The sequence below is a fragment of the Podarcis gaigeae genome (assembly GCF_964106915.1).
Source record: "Podarcis gaigeae genome assembly, chromosome: 5".
Lineage (NCBI taxonomy): Eukaryota > Metazoa > Chordata > Lepidosauria > Squamata > Lacertidae > Podarcis > Podarcis gaigeae.
In genome coordinates this window covers 57,575,080-57,596,507 of record NC_139681.1, presented here as the reverse complement: position 1 = coordinate 57,596,507, position 21,428 = coordinate 57,575,080, and the positions used below count along the sequence as shown (strand labels likewise).

Sequence of the window (21,428 nt, the reverse complement as noted above, 5' to 3'; positions counted from 1 at the left end):
TCAAAATGCACAAACTGTTCCTTTCAGACTCAGCCAGAATCCTCCAGGGAGGTGTGGCTTGAGATACTTCCTACATGGATTTTTAGATTAAGACTAGCTTAATGATCATCAGACAGTAAGAAACTACCTAAGGCTACAGAAGAACCTTAGAAGATGATGCAGTACTACTAAACCTAGGACCAGCCCAAATGGAACAAGATAGCAAGCAAGTTTTTGAGTGGTCCAGAATTCCTCAGGCAGGATGTCAGACAAAGGAGATGGTGCAGGTGAAGGGAGAAAAATATGGTCTAATGGTAAAGCCATAAATTTGAATTGGTCTTAAAATAGAGCAGGAGAACAGCTGGGTGCTGTGCTGGTTTCGGGGCATACTTCGGGATTTTGGTATGAAGAAACACGCAATGGCCGATTCCCCCTTTTTGGAAATGTAAAATCCAGCAGATACCCAGATCTGTTTCTAGCAGGTTCCTTATGACAGAAAACACACATGACAAGTCTTACAATAGGAAAGCCAGAAATTAATTTTAGCTGGTGTACTCTTTTCCCTTGGTAAACCATAATAGTGTACCCGTGACTATTGAGTAATACTGTCATATTTGCTTTCCATGCATCTCCTAAAATTACTTCAGCATTACTAATTCCTCTTCTGTAACATCCAAACCCAGAGTTAGCTGAAGATGTAATTATTCCTGTTGCCCCATTCCCACCAAATGTGCAAACTAAGACATGCAGCCTGATCCAATGCATCCTTACTCAGAAGTAAGCCCCCATGAAATCAGTGACATTTGCCCCCTGGTAAATGTGCAGAGGGCTGCAGCCTTAACCGTGTGATCCACAAAGTCAATGCAGTGTACACTCCTGCATGGCACTGCAGAGATACATTCTCAGGGCCTCCTCAGACCCAATAATTTCTAGCCATACCCAGACTCTACGTGCATGTGTGTGTGTGCACGTGCACGCGCATTTGTATGCGTATACCTGTTAAATGAGGAAAACAGTTAATGAATCTGACGAAGTGTCATTTAGTCCACAAAAGTGCATCATAAATGTGTTTGTCTTTTAAAGCTTAACAGCTCTCTCCATTTATTTATTTTTGGTGCCACAAACTAACATGGCTATAAATCGAAGTTTCGAGACAGGTTACTTATTTACTGGCTAGGCATTGTTGGGACTCCTCTGACCAGTCACAACAACCCTCTGGGAAACAGTGTCCAAGGCTTGTGGCTCCCAGCCAGGAGCTCTTGAAAATGCTCTTGCAAGTCACAGTTGCAAAGTCGTCTCTCTTCTCCAGGTACAGCTGGAGGGTGTTGGAGCTGAGGAGGCTGTGCATGATGAGAAAATGCTCGGTCTGCACCTAGTAGCGCTGCAGACCTTTACGAGGGTGCTGTGTCTGCCCCATAGTCCCTTGCAATGCATACAGAGGAGGCGGCTAGATTTATAAAGGACAATCAACCATTAATAATTGCAACTCAGAGGACACAACAGAACACCCTCCCTCAATCACAGAGCATTCAAAGAATGCTGTCGAGGAGATGCTGATCCACATCAGTGACAAAGACAACATTTCTGGTTAATTGATCAGAAATAATAATAGAAAAAGCACGATGCAAATTAAGTTTGTGAGCTGGGCAGTGGAGGAATCTTTGGCCACACACTAAACACGCGTCAACTGTACTGTGGGGATAAACATGTGGTTAAAAGCATCAAGACATAAGTAATCCTTCTTGAGATCTTGAGAATGCGCCCCAAAAATGGACCAGAGCAGGAGTTGGGGACCTGATGCCCCCTTCAGATATTGTTGGACTACAGCCCCCTAATCCCTGATCATTGGCGATATGGGTTGAAGCTGATGAGAGGCCACCAACAGGTAGAGGGACATACCTGGTCTAGAGCAAAGCGAGCTAAGGGGTGTGTGTGTATGTTAATGACCCCGAGAACCAAAATGAGGGAGTTTAGCCCAGAATAAAAGAACACTGTAGCTGCAATCTTATGCAGATTTTTCTGGGAGTTGGCCCTACTGAAAACAGTGGGATTTAGGGCTCATCCACACTTGTCCTGTGTTTGATTTCTAAGCACAGGTCTGCTAGATTTTTTGATTGATATGTGCTCCAATTAAGCAGTGAACTGTGGGTTTTCCTTTGGAAAGAGGTGGGGCAAAAGAAAAACTTCTCAGACCCATGTCCAGAAATCACAGGATAAGCAGAAGCATGGACAAGCCCTTACTTCTAGGGTTGAGCAGTGTTTTGCGACAAGTCTTCCAGAACAATCTAAAGAGCGGATGTGGTTCCTAGCTTTGCTTTAATAGTCAAGTATCTTATGGCCACAGAAAAGTCAGGACAGTATCGGCCATCATAGTCGCCTAATCAAATCGCCTAGACTGGCATGGGATTTGCGAGCGACCACATCTGCCACATGATTATCTGCTCTGCTTTTGAGCGACCACAATGAGCCCAAATGACCAACGCCTGATGGTCATTTCTAAAGAGGCGTGTTAGGCCTTAGGCCCATGGAAGCCACATCCTCTTGAAAACCTTCTTCATAATCCCACACGTGTGGTGGTGAGTTATGGCTACTTACAGGAGTAAGGAAAATGCACTTTCCACATCTTCAGAGGCACCAGCTTAATTACAATTTTGTGGCTTCCCAGGATGAGTCCTGGCACTGCAGTTCCTCAGGCTGAGCCCCAAGGAGCCTTGCCAAACAACCATTCCTAGGGCTAGAATGTTTCTGTAACATCTGACCCAAACCGAAAGTCTTGCCATTTGAACCCATTGCTTCTTGTGCCCCCCAGCCAGAAAACTAAAGGAAAACAGCTTGCTATCTGCTTTGCTGCTATCATCACAATATTCCAAGATTGTTAGCAAGCCATCCCTTGCTGCATGAGGGCTGCTTGAATGGATCAACCTATGCCCATTCCGTGGGGAAGGATGGAAAGATCTGTCACTTTTGGTGCTCTCAGTTTCTTGTTTTTCTAATCTTAAATACAGTTCTCCTTATTTTACATTAATTTGAGATTATTATTTTTTTAAAAAATCATGAAAATTCATCAGCACATTAGTGCAAATTTCTCCAATAAACACGTTTCTAATACACCGTTTTAACATTGTTCATTATTCTAAATAGCCAATCATTATCATTAATTCCTCCATTTTGGATACTTTAAATACATGCAAGTATAGGGGGTGTTTGTTTTTTCATTCATTTGTTGGTTCTCTCATTCATTCATTCATTCCAGCCTTTCATGCCTGACAAAACACATCTGGGGCTACTGCGAATAACAATTTCACCTCCTGAAAAGCTATTAGTCTGCAGAATAATGTAGACCAAAGAAAGCAGTCCCATGATTTTCATACCACCTAGTGGGAAGAAAGGAATGTCTCTAGGAAATAAGGCCTACCCATTGAGCTCTAGTAGAAACCCAGCCTGATGGGTAGGGTATAAACAATAAAATTATTATTATTATTATTATTATTATTATTATTATTATTATTATTATTCACTTCAGTGATGAACCTGTGTCTGGACTGGACCATTGTAGACTGGGTGGGGAAAGGCTTACTTTAATTTTTCTTCTACACACATACACCTTTAGGTAGAAAAAAGGATGTCACAGAAAAGGTTCTAATCTAGCTTTCCCACTGACATCATGGATTTTATGTGAAGGGTTTTATTTATTTTTAATGCAAAACCTTTCAGTCTCCCATACTAAACAGCTGGGGTTTTAAGACCTTCAGGAGAAGCCCTCTGTTCCAGGAACTTGTGAAAGAGTAGTCTTTGCATTTTATTGCTGTTCTGTTTTATTATTATTATTGTATTATTGTCATTAAACACCTTAAACACCATTTGGTGGGAAGGCAGGATTGAATTTTGCAAGCAAACAAATTAATTGATTTGCCTACCTTGCCCACCCCCAATCTTTGGCCACCTAAAGTGGTACAGCCCAGACATTGGTTTCCCATCTCCAAGACCCCCTACCTTGAGAAAAGTCAAAGCATTTTGACAGTGAAGACTGTTTATTCTGCTGGGGACTATACAATATACAAAGGGATTTGACTGGAGATGAAAGGAATTGACAGGAGAAGGAACTCATCCCAGATATGTTTAAAAGTGTGGTCTACCTTCCTGCTTGACTCAAGATCAGATGGAAACAGTGAGCAAAATAATAACCAGACATAATCTGTCTCTCCAACCCACAAGTGGGAGAGGCTGCGATGCAAATCCTCTCAAACTTGGTCTAAAATCAAAACAGCCAGCCAAATCACGGGACCCAAAAACTGCCTGAAAACCTGGGTTTCAGGGATGCACAAAAAAGCAGTTGTGAAAAAGAGGTCTGTGCCAGGGGGCACATTAAAACTTCAAAGCACATTGAGCTCCCTGGAGGAAAAGGTGGGATATAAACAAATGGCATGACTGCTTCAATATATGCCCAGAAACACTCATGGAGAGGACTATCCTCTCCATGGAAAACCAGGCTAGCAAAGATATTCACAAGGAAGCAAAATCTATTGACTCCTAGCTCCTTGCCTGGTACGCTAACGGTTAACTTGCCACTTGGATAGAACTATGCAATTCTCTGCATAAAGTTTCTAGTTCTGTTTGAGGATTTAAAAAGTTAAGAGACATGAAAACCACGTTTGTTCTTGCAGCACGTGGGCCCTGTTCATGCTTAGAAACAGATCTATTTGTTCTCCACTAAACTTCCCTGAAGTACACCATCTCCTCCAAATGACAATTCCAAAGATCACCGCCCCTCACTGTGACACACGCCTACAGTCACCTTGCTGATCTTAAAGAATCAAAATGCTGGAGGAAAGGGACTTAAAGGTCATTTCATCCAAATCCTTTTCCATTCCATTCACTAGAAGGTCTTACACAGACCATACAGTAGTACCTGGGTTTACAACCATAATCCGTTCCGGAGGTCCGTTTGTAAACCAAAACAGGTTGTAACCAAAGGCGTGCTTTCGCCAATGGGGCTTCCAAAAAAAATTTGTTTGTATAGTGGTACCTAGGGTTACAAACGCTTTGGGTTACAAATTCCGCTAACCCGGAAGTAGTACCTCAGGTTGAGAACTTTGCCCCAGGATGAGAATGGAAATCAAGTGCTGGCGGTGCGGCAGCAGTGAGAGGCCCCACTGGCGAAAGCGTGTCTCAAGTTAAGAATGGTTTCGGGTTAAGAACAGACCTCCGGAATGAATTAAGTTCATAACCCGAGGTACCACTGTAATAAAAAAAAAATGGGTTGTAATCCCAAAAAAAGTTGCAAACCAGGACATGCACTTCCGGTTTGACATGTTGTAATTCAAAACATATGCAAACCAAGACATATGCAAACCAAGGTACCACTGTAGTAATAAATCCAGATAACATAGGAAAAAAGTACACTATAGTCATACCTCGTGTTGAAGTAGCTTCAGGTTGAGCATTTTTGGGTTGCACTCTGCGGCGACTCAGAAGTAACGGAGTGTGTTACTTCCGGGTTTCGCCGCTTGCGCATGCACAGACGCTCAAAATGATATCACGGACATGCACAGAAGTGGTGAATCACAACCCGCGGGTGCGGGTTGCATTCGCTTCAGGATGCAAACGGGGCTCCAGAACGGATCCTGTTCGCATCCAGAGGTACCACTATACTCAGAAGTAGTGAAAAATAACAATGCCACCTAATCAGTTTCCCACAGCAACAGGGTAAAAACAATAAGAGTACACAAAACAGACAAAAGCCTTCTGGAAAAGCAAGCCAGATCTTGGGAGGTGCCAAAATGAATGCAGTGTAGGGGGCTTGACAAACCTCTATGGAGAAAGCATTCAACTATCAGAAGCGTTCAACTAACCACTAACTATCAGGAGCATTCAACTAACCACTGTAGCCCAGGCATTAGTCACCTCAAGGCTGCATTACTGAAATGTGCTCAATGTGGGGCTGCCCTTTGGCTGGTTCAGAAGCTCCAGCTGGTGCAGAATGCAGAATGTAGTGGCCAGACTCCCATGGGGACACCTGACATGTGACATCATTTATAGAACAACTGTACTGGCTGCTCATCCACTACCAAGCTAATTTATAAATTTAATTTATAACGCCCAGAACATCTTAGGTCCAGGGTGCCTTAGGGAACCACCTGAATCCTTATATCCCAGCTTGATCAATGAGATCATCTATACAGGAATGTCGTTGGTCATCCCCCAAGCTGGAAAGCCCATTTCTCAGCAACAAGAAACAGCCTTTAGTTTCATCGGTTCAGTCCTGTGGAACAGAGGTCCAAGGAGGCGCCTTATGTTCCAACCTTCAAATGCCTGTTGAAAACCTTTCTATGCCTCCATGATTATTCTCTATTCTAAGATAATATTCTTAGTGAGAAAATATCCTTCTGTAACAGTTGATCTCTAGGTTTTTTAATACATACATATATGGTTTTTACTGCATGGTTTTATGTTTGACTGTTGTAAACCACTTGGGTTTTTAATGAATAGAATGTTTTTAAAAATAATAATAAGCCATGTCAGTGTGAAGTGTGGCTGGTTTTCAGCCCAGAGGCAAATTCTGTTTCTCATTCAAATGCATGCAAGTTGCCTCTGGACTCAAAACCAGCCACACTTTGCACAGACACATAAAGTATAGCACATACATCTCACCTGATTGCAAACGCTGTGAGCTTTTGGGAACCTTTGACAGATGTGCACCTCAGATTTGGGTCTGGCTGTTCTTTTGTTAGAAAGGTTCCATATGCAACCTTTTCTTTTCCCTACATTTACCATCCCACTAGTTGGGTAACATAGAGCTGGAAGGGCTCAAATAGAGTTCTCACCTGGGGTAGACAATGCTTGGCACCAGCCCTGCTGCAGTTATAATGTGGGGAGGGAGTGAGTTACGAGAACACTTCCCTTCTAGCATTGAAATGCGTAACTCTTTTACATTTGAGCAACGGACCAGACCATGTTCCTATCAAACCTGCACACTATCAAAATAGCACACTTTGCTGCAGAACAAACTACTTGAAACAAAAGGGTAGGGAACTTCAATGGCAAGTGCTTTCATTTTGCAGCAGCGCCTATAACTAGGAAACTAAAATGAAGGGTGGGGGGCTGCCTGGGTTTGTTGCCCTTGCATTAACAAAGACTTCCTCCAGAGGATCAGGACATGTCCTGCCTGACCTGGTAATGGAGGAACAATAGCTGGCTCAGTGGGATTTGCCCACTAGAGTCACAATGGGAAGCAACAGTGGCTTCGACTGGGGTGCTCATGAGGCTAGCATGCCATCCATGCTCAAAATGCAAAGTAAATTCTCATCAGCACCAGCTAAAACTGGCACAGTGCTAAACTTTGTTCCTATCCAAGCTCTTATGCAACCAACCAACCATTCATCCATCCATCCATCCATCCATCCACAGCAGGCTGATCATTGATTATTCACAGAAGGAGGAGCAAAAAGAAAGCTGTGCTCTTGCCAGTGCCAACCAGGAGCTGTGGTGCCCAGCACTGGATTCCCCTGGCACTAGAGAAGCACATTCTGCCAAATGTGTTTAGGCAAAGGAGCTTCTCAGCTTTTTAAAGATCCAGTTATCTGTGCTCGGGAGAGCCTTTCAGTTCCTTATCTGCTCCCCACCCCCCACATGCCAAAAGGAGGCTTAAAGGAAGACCACAGGTGCAGGCCACAGACTAAGCAAAACTGCCTCATCGATGAACCCTTAGCTGATGAGAGAGCAGGAAAGCAGTTAAGCCTGTTCCTGCCCAGGAGATGAGGGAGCGGGGCCATGTCTGGCTCCATCTGGAGTTTTGTGCAGACCACGTGCATGTTTCAGCTTGCACTAAAATAGCTGCCAGACTTGGAGGAAAACAAACTTCACTTAAAGGGGAAAGTGGCAGCATTTTCCACAAACAAACGAAGGGCGTAAGATGCACATCACAGAGATTCTTTTGGTTAACAGACCCCAAAGGACACCAAGCAGATAACCGGTGGATGGGGGTGGGGGGAGACATTCTATATCTGGATGGATGGAAGGCAATAAAAAACACTGTTCACCGCTGAGGAAGGCGGGAGGAGATAATGAGCCCTCCCTTCACAAAGCGAGCACAGTGCCAACAGCAACTGTCTTGCATCTTTCTTAAATGCTATTGTTTCCTTTCACAGCTGACCTGTTTATCTCAGAAGACGCTCTCTCCCAGGTACCCAAATCTCAGCCCTCCACATTTATTTTGATTTCACCAAATTTATGTAGCACTTGATTGTAATAAAAACTATAAAAACAGTTTGCAAGAAATATGAAAACCGTCAATAAATACAGCTAGAAACAAATAATCCAAAACATTCAAGAAATTGTTAAAAAGCAACAGTAGCTAAAAAGAAATAAAACGTATATAACTTCTACATGTCTGGATAGGTTTGCCTAAACAACAAAGAACTATGCAAATATAGAAGATTGTAGCCTGTTAACTCTTACTCAGAGTAGACCCACTGAAATTAATAAACCTGTATTAGTCCTGTCTATTAACTTCAGTGGGTATTCCCTGAATAGGACTAACACTACCACCCAGTGCAGTCAGATGCTAATGGTGTTTGTTATGGAAACCCAAAAGTTCTGTGTTTTGTTCCTGTTAATCTCCTAATGTGAAGTCCTATCCCTCCCCCGGTGCTGTACTATTTCTTTGTATTCTCCATTGGGAGGAAGGGAGACGTCACCATCCTCCCTCCACAGATGAAGGTCAACATCCTGAGAAACAAACTACAGTAACTTACTGGTTATCACCCAAACATCTGTCAGAACAGAGAAGTGGCTCCCAAGGCCAGGGGCTTGTTTGAGTGTTTAAAATTCCTCAATGGAAAACCTCAGGGAACCATTCTGAAAGATTGTCATGATATTTCAGGGGAGGACAAGTAGCTGATCTGTGGATTTCAAATTATCCTTTTACTGGTCAGCAAAACACTCCACAGTTTTCACTTCTGGGGCAAGAGGATAGGCCAGTTCCTGCAGACCCAGCGCTTACGGATGCCCATCAAAGCCCCATTACTTTCAGCAGGCTCATCAAGCTTTCTCTGGATTGCAGCCCTTGTTCTTTCACTGCCCAGTCTGCTCATTTGGGCAAATGGTCTCTACAATTTTGCCTTTGCAGAAACCAAGCTTTTGCTTGCTGCCGCACCTGTCCCTGCTGCCCCCTGATTCTTGTGCTCCTTATCTCTGTCATCCATCTGAGACAGATTGCATGCTTGAACTCTGTGCCCCAGCTCCAGTCTGCCCCCTGTTCTCACTACCCGTGTTCATGGATGTCCTTGTTGCAGACACAAGAGACTGAATGCTGCTCTACACCCAGGCAGGCCTCCCAACCTAGAAAGTCAGAATGAGATCCTCTCTGCCGTGGGGGGGGGGGCAAACTCAACCATTGAGAACTGCACAGCATCAGTGCCATTTAGGGTGAGGCAAAGGGGAGTCTGGCTGCGGCTTCCAACCCTTGCAATTTTCAAGTGTAGCAGAGAAAATTGCTAACCTCAAGTGTGGGAGGCTGTCCTTTGCTCCAGGGTCATGGGGAACTGACCAAGCTGCAAAGATAAGGCGCCAGCTCAAAATTCTTCCCTTCCTAGCAGAGACAAAAAAACAACAACAAGGGCTCAAGTAAGGAGCGTTGCCAAGCATGCTACTAGCCCGGGCGGGTGGAGGGTGGGAGAGAATGGGACTTCTCATGAGCACAGCCGCCCACCACTCCCAGAATCCCCTGGGGCAGAGTAACAGCAACAAGAACACATGAAATGTCCCGTTGCACCATAAACGAGAGCTTGCTAATCTATGTTGCTCGTGGCACATGTTGAGCAAGATTTAGAATTCAAAGGGAAGAGGCCCTCGCCCACTGGGCCCCCCATCCCCTTCCCACACATAAGGGAATAATTAGTTCCAGCAGACTACTTTCCCCAGACACAGTAACCTAAGAGGTAGGCTCCAGTGACACAGCTGATATGTTGCTGAGTGTGACAGAACACAGTGACTAACCATCAAACCGCCTAATGCAAAGGCATTCCATAGGAAGCAACAGAAACCGATTTAACAGGAAGCGCAGTGGGGGCAGTCCCCAAGGCTGGGGGGGGGGGGAATGAGTTGCGCCTTGTGGATGTTCTTTTGCATGTAGATCAGGCACATGGCCGCTCACACCAGGTACATGGGCCCCACCCCAAGCAGGATGCATCCTGGAACAAGGGAGCAACCTTTCTCTGCTGTGCCATTCCACAGAACAGCTCCTGTTAATTCCTCCCTTGAAATCAAGCTCTCCTGTTTGTTTGGTCAGTTATCTTTCTATGGAGCCATCTGTGCAGCCTGCGTCCCACCAAGGGGTGTGGCCACCTCCCGATTGCAATCTATTCAAATTGGGGAGGAAACCACAATTAACCTGATCCACGAGTTATTCTGTTTGCAGAAACTCTATTGACATGCAGGGCCCACCCACACAAAGAGGCCTCTGGCACCTGGAGAGCAGCTTGCAAGGCACCTCCAGCAAATCCATAAAACTATAGTAGTGTTAAATCTCCATTCAAAATAGGGTGACAAATTGGTATCCTAAATGGCTTATACCAAACGGTAACTCTTCCAGGTCTCCAAAGCACCTTAAGAACCATCAGATTCCTTTTGCTCCACTGTGATCACAGATCATCTAACGGGGCACTTCTGGTGGTTCCCCATATCCTTGAGGTTCAGTTGGTCTTCACTAGGATTCGGGCCTTTTACTTGAATCCTAGTGTGGCATGCACTGCCCTGTGGAACTCCCTGGCAAAAGAAGTTGGGCAGGAACCATCCTGTATGTGAGCTTCAGACACTTTTAGAAAACTTTTTTGTTTAGGCAAGCTTCTAACAACATGAATCCCCCTCCCCTCTCCTTTTAACCAACCAGTATTTATTGATGTTTTATGGGTGTTTTAATTAAGGATATTTTTGTTGATTTCATTATTATATACAGTATTGTATTCTGCCTTGCTGTGTTTTTACTATAGATTATAAATTTGTAACACAATCGCACAAACATTAGTGAGCACGCCCTTTGAGTCAAACAGCCCGATCGTGCTGTGTTTGTGGACTCCTGTAACTACATATTGCTACCATAATCAAGTCTGCCTTTATTTCAGGCCTCTTGGTCCAAGGAAGGCAGGAGGAATCAATCAGAAAGGGAAGAAAACTGAAATGATTCTCATTCTCATTTATTTACACCAGGGGTAGCAAACCCCAGGTTAGGGTTTTTTGCCTGGCCAGAATGCATCACTTGCTTGCCTGGATGCAGAAGAGAGAAAAATGTGTGGCTGTGTGTTCAGGACTACTGAACAAAAGTGAAACTGGCATTTGTTGCTCTGCCCATTTTTGCTCCTGGCCCTTCTCACCAGTGACACGAGGCCACCAGGAGGCTGCCCAGAAGAGAAAGTGGCTTTTGGGCTGGAAAAAGTTCCCAACCCCTAATTTGCACCATTTTCGGATGCAGTATTGGTGAGCACCTGAGCTGCCATGTAAACTGGAACGCAGCACTCAAAGGAAAGGGAAAATCCCATTTCACATCACCTTTCATTTCTACCAAAAATTCCTCCCCGCAGCTTGGAATCTTAGCCACTTAGAACAACTATCAAAAGAAATTATGGCTGTTCCTGCCTTGCATGAAACAAAGGAACACAGAGAGCTGCTTTACACTGAGTAAGACCATTAGTTCATCTGGTTCAGCATTGTCTACACTGACGTCAGGGACTGAACCCTGGAACCTTTTGCATGAAAAGTACATGCTTGCTCCCACCGACCTATGACCTTCATTCACCCCCTCTATAAAAGTGCATTGTGACTAAAAAATTTTGCATGATCCATTACTGAAAATTGTGCAAGAAGCTCTTTTATTCCACATCAAATTTTATGATTGGGAGGTCTTAGTACTCAAGTTTAGAGTCATTTTATAAGCAAAATTATCAGTAACAAGGTACAAACTTTCTCCCTATTGCCATTTCAGTTGTACACCCATTTATCTAGATATCAAACACAATTCTTCTGGTAGTGTCTTTTAGCTGAAGCCAAAAGACCCTGATGTTAGGAAAGATGGAGGGCACAAGGAGAAGGGGACGACAGAGGACGAGATGGTTGGACAGTGTTCTCGAAGCTACGAACATGAGTTTGACCAAACTGCGGGAGGCAGTGGAAGACAGGAGTGCCTGGCATGCTCTGGTCCATGGGGTCACGAAGAGTCGGATACGATTAAACAACTAAACAGCAAGAACAACAAACCTGGCTACTTCATAATTCATAAATTCATAAATAGGTGAAACTGTACAAATTCAGCATTCATTAACAAAACGAAAACTGCAACCCAAGCTTGCAGTTCCAGGACGAGGAAGCATATGAGAAACTCTGAGATTGGTACAAATAAGGTGAAATGGCAAAACGGAAATGAAGACGAAAGCAGGAGCGTAAGAAGTGGGGGGCAGGGGGGCGCCTGCCTCCCACCAGCTGTGGAGCTACCGAGGGCGCACACAGTCCGTAAGGGCTGCCACGCATGCACAGTCCGTAGGGGATGCCGCTCGCACGGTAGCCTGTATGGCCTCCGCGTATGATCAGCTGCCCATATAGCCACATGCGCAAGTGGCAGCCCGTGCGCATGTGTGGCAGCCTGTACGGTCATTGCGCATGCACACTCCATACGGGATGCCCCGCCCCGGGTGTCTGACAGGGTTCCTCCACCACTGGACGGCAGTACTAGACAATCTTACTAGTTTGGAGTGAGACTCAATGACCTCATTTGAGACTTTCTTCCTAGTACAAAGATCCATACTTGTAAATGAAATGCCACACAGCACTTTCCTGGGCACATCCAAATTCATGCCGTTGATGTTTTAATTTGCTGATGCTTTAAGTTGTTGGAAGCTGCCCAGAGTGGCTGGGGCAACCCGGTCAGGTTCACAACATATAAATAAAATGTTGTTGATGTTCTTGTTATGCATGTTTATTCAAAGGTAAATCCTGCTGTATTTAATGGGGCTGTAATCTCTTGCACACCTACTCACAAGTGAACCCTCCTGAAATCAGACTTACTTCCATGTAAATATGAGACTTGCTTCCATGCACATTATATCCTGCATATTCTGTTCAGTCATTTCACAGTCCTGAATAATATGATTGCCAGATGGAACCCAGAAGCTTTACATTAGTGTGGAGAGCATGTGGCCCTGCAGCTGCTGCTGGACTCCAATTCCCATTAGCCCCACCCAATATGGCCAATGGGTAGGGATGATGGAAACTGTAGTATAACAACAAATGGAGGGCCACAGGTTTCCCAGACCCTCCAAGTGTCCCTATTTTCCAGAGATAGTCCTGGATTTACAGAAGCCGTTCCACTTTCTGATTTGATCCCAGAATGCTCCACTTTTCCTTAGGATGTCCCTATTTTCATCGGTGAAATGTTGGAGGGTATAGAGTTGTGCAACCCACGTGCCAAAGAGATAAGATACAACCTTTGGAAGACATCTGAAGGCAGCCCTGCATGGGGAAGTTTTTAAATGTCTAATATTTTATTTTGTTTTTATACCTGTATATACTCAAGTATAAGCCGACCCGAATATAAGCCGAGGCACCTAATTTTACCACAAAAAACTGGGAAAACTTATTGACTCGAGTATAAACTGGTTCACCACACCACAAACCTCCTGGTGGGCCGAAGTGTGTGTGCGTGTGTGCAGAGGGGGCTTCTTTCCCCCCAGCCCCTCCCGCCCCCCTGTCTACCTAGGGTGCTCCCGAGAGGCAGAGGCTGGTGGTGGCAGCAGCAGCGGAGGAAGAACAAGCAGCCCAAAAGGGCTGCTTTTGGGCTGCTCATTCCCTCTTCCGCCGCTGCCGACAGCAGCAAAGGTGGAGGAGGAGGAAGGAGCAGCCTGAAAGGACCCTCACTTGAGTATAAGCCGAGGGGGGCTTTTTCAGCATAAAAAATGTGCTGAAAAAGTCGGCTTTTACTTGAGTATGTACAGTATATGGTGGAAGCCACCCAGAGTGGCTTGGGCAACCCAGTCAGATGTATGGGGTTTAAATTATTATTATTATTATTATTATTATTATTATTATTATTATTAATTATTATTATTATTATTGAATAGGATGTCCCTGTTTTTATCAGAGAAATGCTTGCAGGCTTCATTCGAAATCAGAGGGCAGCTGCAGTTTTGTGAAGAGAGGCGAGGTCTCACCAAGCTGCAGGTGTTAATTTTGCGTTTCAGAATATAGAGATTAAACAAAGCAAGCAAAGAACTTTGTAAGTACTTTCGGTAATCACACCCAAAGGGATGCAAAAGGAAAGCCCCAGAACTTGTTTCAAAATCAGAGCTCAATTCTCAAATGTGTGAAGTAATAACAATAAAGGGAGTGCCTTTCTGCAGCTTCCAAGCTCCTTTCCCTTCAGATGGAGAAACTGCAACCAGCTATGGACCCATGTAAAGAGTTTCCAGAGCAAAGACTGTTGTGTTTCAAGGATGTATGAGTTCCAGCATCTCCAAAAGTGACTAATAACAAATTTCTCAGCTACTGTATTTGATGAGGGAGGATGTCCATCAGTCCATGCATGCACCACAGTTTTGTGGGACGACACAACAGAGAATGAGTTTCCATGAGGCCAAGCAGCCTGGGTCTGACTGTCATGTGAAAGATCTAAAGAATAATAATAATAAAAATCCTACTATAAACATGGCCATTTCCTAAGACCCTGGTGCCTCTTTCTGTCCACCTCCCATCTGAGGAGGCATTAGACCTGCCCTTGTTGAGCTCAAGACATGTGACAAGCCTTTCATGCACAGATAAATTATAATACTATTACTACGCAGGGCAATAACACATGGCAAAGACAGCCCCAAGGCTGTCCGTATCTGCAAATGCTCTGAATACATATTAATGTCAATTTCACTGCATTTATCATCACTGCTCCAAGCTGCCTTGAGCAGGAACTGCAAGCCCAAGATTGGAAGGTCATCTGGTTTAATGAGTGCTTTTGTGTCAGTCTCTTAGTGGCCTTCACAAAAAGGGGAAAGGGTGGGGAGGGCCCTTTTGTAACTTGCTACATAATTAACTCCCCCTCTGGAAGTCAAAGGAGGCATCCCAGTTCTTTTCTCTCTCTTGCCACAAAGACAACCAGTGTCAGAAAAGTTTTGCCAAGTTAAGTGGGCAGGCTAAGCTATCCTCTGCTGGCACCAGAGGAGGACAGAAATTAAAGGGAAAGGCCTTAGGATTGCAGTAGGGTAGCAACCAGGTGCAGTGACAAGAATGGGGAACACTGAGTGCCGTGTGAATGCACAATGAAAACATGTACTACCCAATTTTATTTAGTAAGCTGGTAAATCTTTTCATTCTATATGCAAGACTGAGCCAAAATAAGGTCCAAGTTTCCAAATACACACAGGGTCAGTTTCCTAAAGAGGGTATTGGTGAGCAATATCCTGAGAGATGGTTGTTTTAAATATCTAAGTCATTTGATGTGGGGGATTTGGGGCGGGGAGTTGCAAATTCTCCAAAAGCTATCATAAGCACAAACCATCCCCTTTCAAAGTGTCAGTCCCTCAAAGAATGCAAGGGGTCCAAAGAAGGGGGTGGGAAGATATATGAGAAAGACAAAAAAGGAGGCTGTTCAGAATGTGATTCCTTGGCCATTCCTTGCCAACCAAATCTGCTGCACTTTGATATAGTCATAAATGTACCAGAGTAAGCAAAAGACTGCACATTAAACTAAACTAGCTTGCATTATGGGGAGAAGGAGAGTGGCCTTAAGTGATTCATATAAAGAACAGCACATCATTTCAACCTCCAGCACATCCTAGGAACACAGAAGCCAAATGACAGTAACTCTGTAAATTTTGCTGTGGTATCTGAGGGGATGCTCCCTTCATGTACCTTACCTGCCTCAGGTCTTGAAAGTGAGCTCTGCTCTCCTGTCATCAACTTCCTCCTGAAACAAGAGAAAAATTGTGAGGCCAGAAGATTAAGTGAAAAATCAGTGCAGTTTCTGGCATGTGTAGCACATGATGAGTTTCAGTCACAACAACCAACCAGGCTATAGGGTAGGTTCTCAGAAGTTATCAGTCCCCACTCTCCATATTGCTCTGGATTCCTTGTGCAAATGCAAAATTAAGGAACATTGAAGGATAAATACACAGTAGATGGTGTAAGAGGAAAATACAGATCGCCCCTTGCTAAAATCAGCCGAGACCCTCTCTACATGCACAACTCAAGAGCCACAGGGAAAGTTCATACTTCTCTACTTTTCTATTCTGCAATTCATTGCTGGAGGACTCCCTCATTACAGTAATTTTCGCTATAAAATCATCTGCTCCACAGTGGAGTTCTCCACCCAAACAGCCAGCTTTGGTGTCCAAGTTACAAACGCAAGCAATTAATTTAACAGCGGCTGAATGGAGTTTGTTTGTTTTTCCTCCTCAAATTTATCGTTCGAAGATCAGGGCAGGGACACTCTTCCCTCTAGGCAACATTATGTTTCAAACTGTGCCAGAGAAAAGTGAGCTGCACAGCACCACCTCCCCTGCTCTGTATCCCACACCATATGCCTTGGCAGGCAGAAAGGCAGAAAGACATACCGAACAAACACAAACCCGGTCAACAACAGCCAGACTTCCGAACCAAAGGACAAACCACCAGAGAAGCTTGTCCATGTAGGAAAATGGCAGATGAGGCTGGCTCACACATCCTGCAAGAGTAAAACCACTAGCGGTTTCAAGTTGATTCCTGCTGCCTGCCCTTCTCACTATCATTCCAACTCCCCAAAAAAATCCTGGCTAGCGTCACAGCCAAACAGTCTTACCAGCTAATCAGAGAACAGGAGGGGAGGGACGCCTGTCGCTTCACATTTCTTTCATGCTAACAACTAGGTTCGTGTGTGCATGTTCCCACATGTGCGGTGCATATCACGTTCCTCTGTTTCCGTGCAGTTCATTTCTTGTAGTCTTTACCAGCTCCAAGACATAACCTAGAACAACTTAAGGCAAATGCACACGGAGCCACCAAATTTAGGATCAGGACTAGAAAGCAGCAATTTGTACAGCCTCTCTTCTTTCCTGCGCCTGGCACAGGAGAGTGCAAAAACACCTGGATTCGTGCCAGGGGAAGGCCCATGAGATTTTTCTCTTTCCAGCGGGCACAATGAGCAAATCACACACAGCTTACAAGCCCCCAATACTCTCTTCCCTCCCTCCCTCCTTCCCACCCCATTCTCCAGCCTTAGAAGTCAGAGCATCATGTTACAGACCCTTTCATGCTCCAAACACAAAGCAGAGACCGGCTCATTATGTAGCGCTCAACTAACTACTCATGGAGCAGCTGCTGTCAGCCTGCTGCTGCGTGGTCCAATCCAAGCTCTGAAGAACAATGTCACGTGACCATCAAAATCCTTGCATATGCTTATTAACAAATGTGACCCAGTAAAAAAAGTACCATTTTACCAATCTCTTTTCCCCCAAGGTTGTGAAACGGATAAGGTCATGTTATGTTCAGAAGAGAGGAGAGGAACACATTTATCCCACTACTGCCCCCAATTCAAAAGATCATTGCAGGCAAAAGAAATGCCACCAAAGAAAACATAGTGGCTTTTCAATTTTGTTTTTTTTTTTAAAAAAAAAAACTTGCCAACAGTTCTACATTAGAAGAGAAAACACTTCCAAAAGTGGAAGTCAGAGCAAAGCTAAATATGTTCTCTACCCATGAGGAGCTCACATAAGAGTTTCTTCCTTTGATTTGTAAAGTGTCATTCCTATGTTGGGGCTTGTGTTAACAGGATGTATGCGCAGGGCAAGAAAGCTGAGGAGCACTGAGGAGTGTCATCTATTTAGGGGCCTCGGAATCTGCACAGGAGGTGTATATGGTGCATATGGAAACAGTCGCACTGGGGTCTAGCAGTTCCATGCAAAGCTAAGGGATTGGGCTGAGCTAATGCTGATGGGCTAGGACAGAGGTGAGGAACATACGGCCCTCCAGATGTTGTTGTCTCCAACTCTCATCAGCCTTGCCAACTATAAGGTTGCAGTCCTTTGCACACTGACCTTCGAATAAGTAACCACCCACCAAACTCAGTGAAACTTAATGCTGAGTAAGCGTACATGGGAACCCTTTCTGTTAGAGTGCAGAAATTATAATGAATTTAGTGAGAAAAAAGCTAGCTCAATTTGACAGAAGGGGAATCTGGCGGTCAAAGATATAGCACAGCCTTGGAAATAAGCCCACAAAAGTTACCAGCTTCTGTTTCCATGCTGGCTGTAGAGGAAAGGAAGCCTCCACCCTCTGCTGCCAGCATGCAGATACAGGTTCCTTAGACTCTAAGTAGGCTACTGAGGGAACGGGCAAAGGAAGAACAGATTATTTTCCATATCCGCCTCTTCTCCACCAGCCTGCTTGGTTTGCATGCTTCTCGGGGAGGAAGGGGCTTTCCTTCCTCTGTGGTTAGCACAGAACTCAAGTGGTGGAGGGAGGCGGAGGATCCACCCCTCATCCACCACCTCACCCATTTGCCTGCAGGTAATTCTTATGTACCTGAGGCAAGTTGTTCAATGGAGTTGCAGCGATGGCTGGCCCATTTTAGTGACTGGAACACTGCCCCACCAACCTCAATCTGACCATAGCTGTCAACCTTCCCTTTTTTTGCGGGGAATTCCCTTATTCCAGTGCCATTTCCCGCTGCTTCCCGCTGCTATCCCGGATTGTTAGATATCCCGTAGACTGTCCCCAGCACAGGTGAGGCTGCTGATCCCTTATTTTCAAATCTGAAAGTTGACAGCTATGAAACTGACATCAGCCAGGCAGCCCACCCAGCCTTGCCTTCCAGCCTTTCTCAACCTGTCGGCCCCCAGATGTTGTTGAACTACAACTCCCGTCACCCCTAGCTAGCAAGGCCAGAGCTCAGGGATGATGGGAGTTGTAGTCCAACAACATTTGGTGACCCACAGGTTGAGAACTGCTATGAGCTGGCGTTGCCTGTCAGCTTCCTCCACCTTATGTCTCAGTGTTGCCCTTGTAACAGGAGTGCCAACTTGGCCCCACGACCGTGGGTACCCAGGGCTTTGGCTGCCATGCAGCGTGCCCGGCCCTGGCACCAAAATTTGTGGATGCCCGGCCCCTTTATGGGGAATTTTGGGGCCCAAGGGAGTTTGCACCTATGCCTTGTAAGGAGGCGAGGAGGAAGGGGGCAAAACTCGAATTAGTTGGCTCTGAATCTCACTGACTCTGACTCCATCAGCTGTTGGGCTCCCTGCTTTCTGCCCTTGCAGCTCCAATGGGTACAGACCACCACTGTGCAGAGAGTACATAAGGTGAAGCAATTTAGGCAAATTTAGCTATAACCTGGGGAATGCCCAAGAGGCACAGCTTGCAGCACAACCCTGAAATAACCATCCAAACCAGCTAGGCAGGAGTACTTAGGCTTAAACCATCTGCTCTGCATCCTGAAAGCTAATACCAAACAGGAGAGGAGAGTTTGCCCAGGCAGGGAGGGGCTAACAGGCAGTTGCCACTCCAGATACCAAAGTCTCTGCTCCTGTCCAAATAAGCTAGAACGTCCAAGGGTAGATGTGGCCAGGAATGGGAGGAGGGAGGGAAGGCGTGCGAATACTTCTAGCCACAGTTTTCAATATATCTGATTGCGATGGAGCCAGCTTTCCCCATGTGGCTGTGAAATGGAAACTCTATATTCCGAAAGGGAAAAGGAAGGCTGCCAGGCCAAGCTGGGCACTGCATATATCGGAAAGAAGCTTCGGGGAAAGTTTGCACTGGAGGTGAGACAGGGAACGAAAGCCACCGAAACCTCTCCGGTCCCTGCCGACTCCTGAGCCTGGAATGTACACTGTTGAAACAGTCCCTCCCTCAGCATGCCAGAGACTTCTACAGAGAGTCACCCTCTCAGACCCAGAGCCCGTCTCAGCCTGCCAAATCCCTGGAACCCCCAGAACCCTGGATCCATTATCTGGGAAAAGGCAGGATATAAGCTTTTGAAATCAATCAGTCAAACAAATCCCCCTTCAGTAATCAAAACCCCTCTTCCACAAATGCTAGTCTCCTGGAGTGGGGAGCCTGTACCCTTCCAGTTGTTGTTGGGACTATGACTCCCATCATTCCTGACCATTGACTACGCTGTCCGGGATCAATGAGTTGGAGTCCTGCACAACAACTTCTGGAGGGCCGTAGGCTCCCCTGCCCTTGCCCCCTAAGCATCAGCTCCTTCCGTCCCTGGAAGAGTCACTTTTGCCTTTTCAGCCACTGCCCCACACTTTGACCCAGCACAACACCTCAGTACCACCGGATCTCCCAGTCCCTTGCTCCACTCCACCCAAGATCTGTCTCCCCAAAGACCCTCCAACAACCCATTGCCCATATTCCACTTCTGGACAGTGGTTACATAGCCCACAGAACCACCAGCCTCGTAGCACATTTCCCCCATGCATGATACCCCCACGCTCCTTACAGAGGTTCTCAGCCCCCTAAAAATATCACACTCCAACTCGTCTGCCCCACACATACAAAACATCAACACAGCAGCGTATTTATTTTAAGCTTAGTTTAAAAACATGTCGAGGACATTTAGCTTGCCTTAAGCGCCTGGAGGATCTCTCCCCTGTATCCCCACATTTGCCCTACAACGCCCCCCCCCCGCCCCCCGCGATTTAATTCATCGCTGCCTCAGTTTTAAAGCCTTTTCCTCCACTGACCGCCACACAGCATCTCGGGTCCACACAGCCAGCCAGCTCTCTCCCTCTCGCCCAGAGGAGCGCTAGGACAGCCCGCCGCAGCCTCCAGCTCCCCTCGCCCCCCGGCCAGTCCATGCCCGGCCCCAACGCCAGGCTCCGCCCGGCCGCCACCCCCCTAAAGCCCCCCCTAGACGGACGGACGGCCGAGCTAACGGGCAGTGGGAAGGGGCCGCGCTCGGGAGAGTCCCGACGGGCGGACAGTGTCTGGTCCCAGACGATCAATCGGGGGAGGGGTAAGGAAGGGCGCCTTTAGGGTCGAGGGCAACGTCCCAGTCCTAAAACTGTGGGGTTTTTAAGAGAGACAGCGGGCAATGCCGGCTTGGCTTGGCCAAAGCTATGCATCTTGCCCTCCCTTCAACTTTTTTAAGTTATGATGATGTCTGGAGCACTTTTTCTGGTCTTGTTTCCGGGATGGGTGTTGTGTCGTTGTTTCCCATACCACGTTCCTCTGTTATGCCCTTTTAACTTCTGAGATTACAAGGGAAGAGCCAAAAAGCTGACCACCTGACCTCACTATATACTGTATACTGTAATTCCCGGGCTGCGCGCACGTCAATAAAAGCAAACGAGGTTAGACGCGCCTCGTTAAAAAGGCTATTCAGAAACAACCACCTTCCTTCTGCATCACGTGCAGTCAGAGACATATCTTTATTTCTGGACCAACTAAAATATTACAAAGCAACAATTAAGCAAGCTTTCGAGGTCTCCAGG

General features: G+C 45.8%; 1 protein-coding gene across 7 annotated transcripts in view; it reads right to left on the bottom strand.

Moving 5' to 3' along the window:
- Window positions 1-21,089, bottom strand: part of LZTS2 (leucine zipper tumor suppressor 2) — a 63,649-nt gene extending 42,560 nt beyond the window's left edge. The window contains exons 1-3 of one of the 7 annotated variants that reach the window (XM_083737957.1): window positions 20,679-20,812; window positions 15,870-15,919; window positions 9,479-9,568 (exon numbers count right to left, since the gene is read on the bottom strand). The gene's annotated coding sequence lies outside the window, so the exon portion shown is untranslated. Of the gene's footprint in view, window positions 1-9,478; window positions 9,569-15,869; window positions 15,920-16,224; window positions 16,365-16,565; window positions 16,763-16,789; window positions 17,050-20,678 lie in introns of those variants that run through there. The other 6 variants (XM_083737956.1, XM_083737960.1, XM_083737955.1 and 3 more) reach the window with 6 other exon arrangements.
- Window positions 21,090-21,428: the final 339 nt, after the last annotated feature.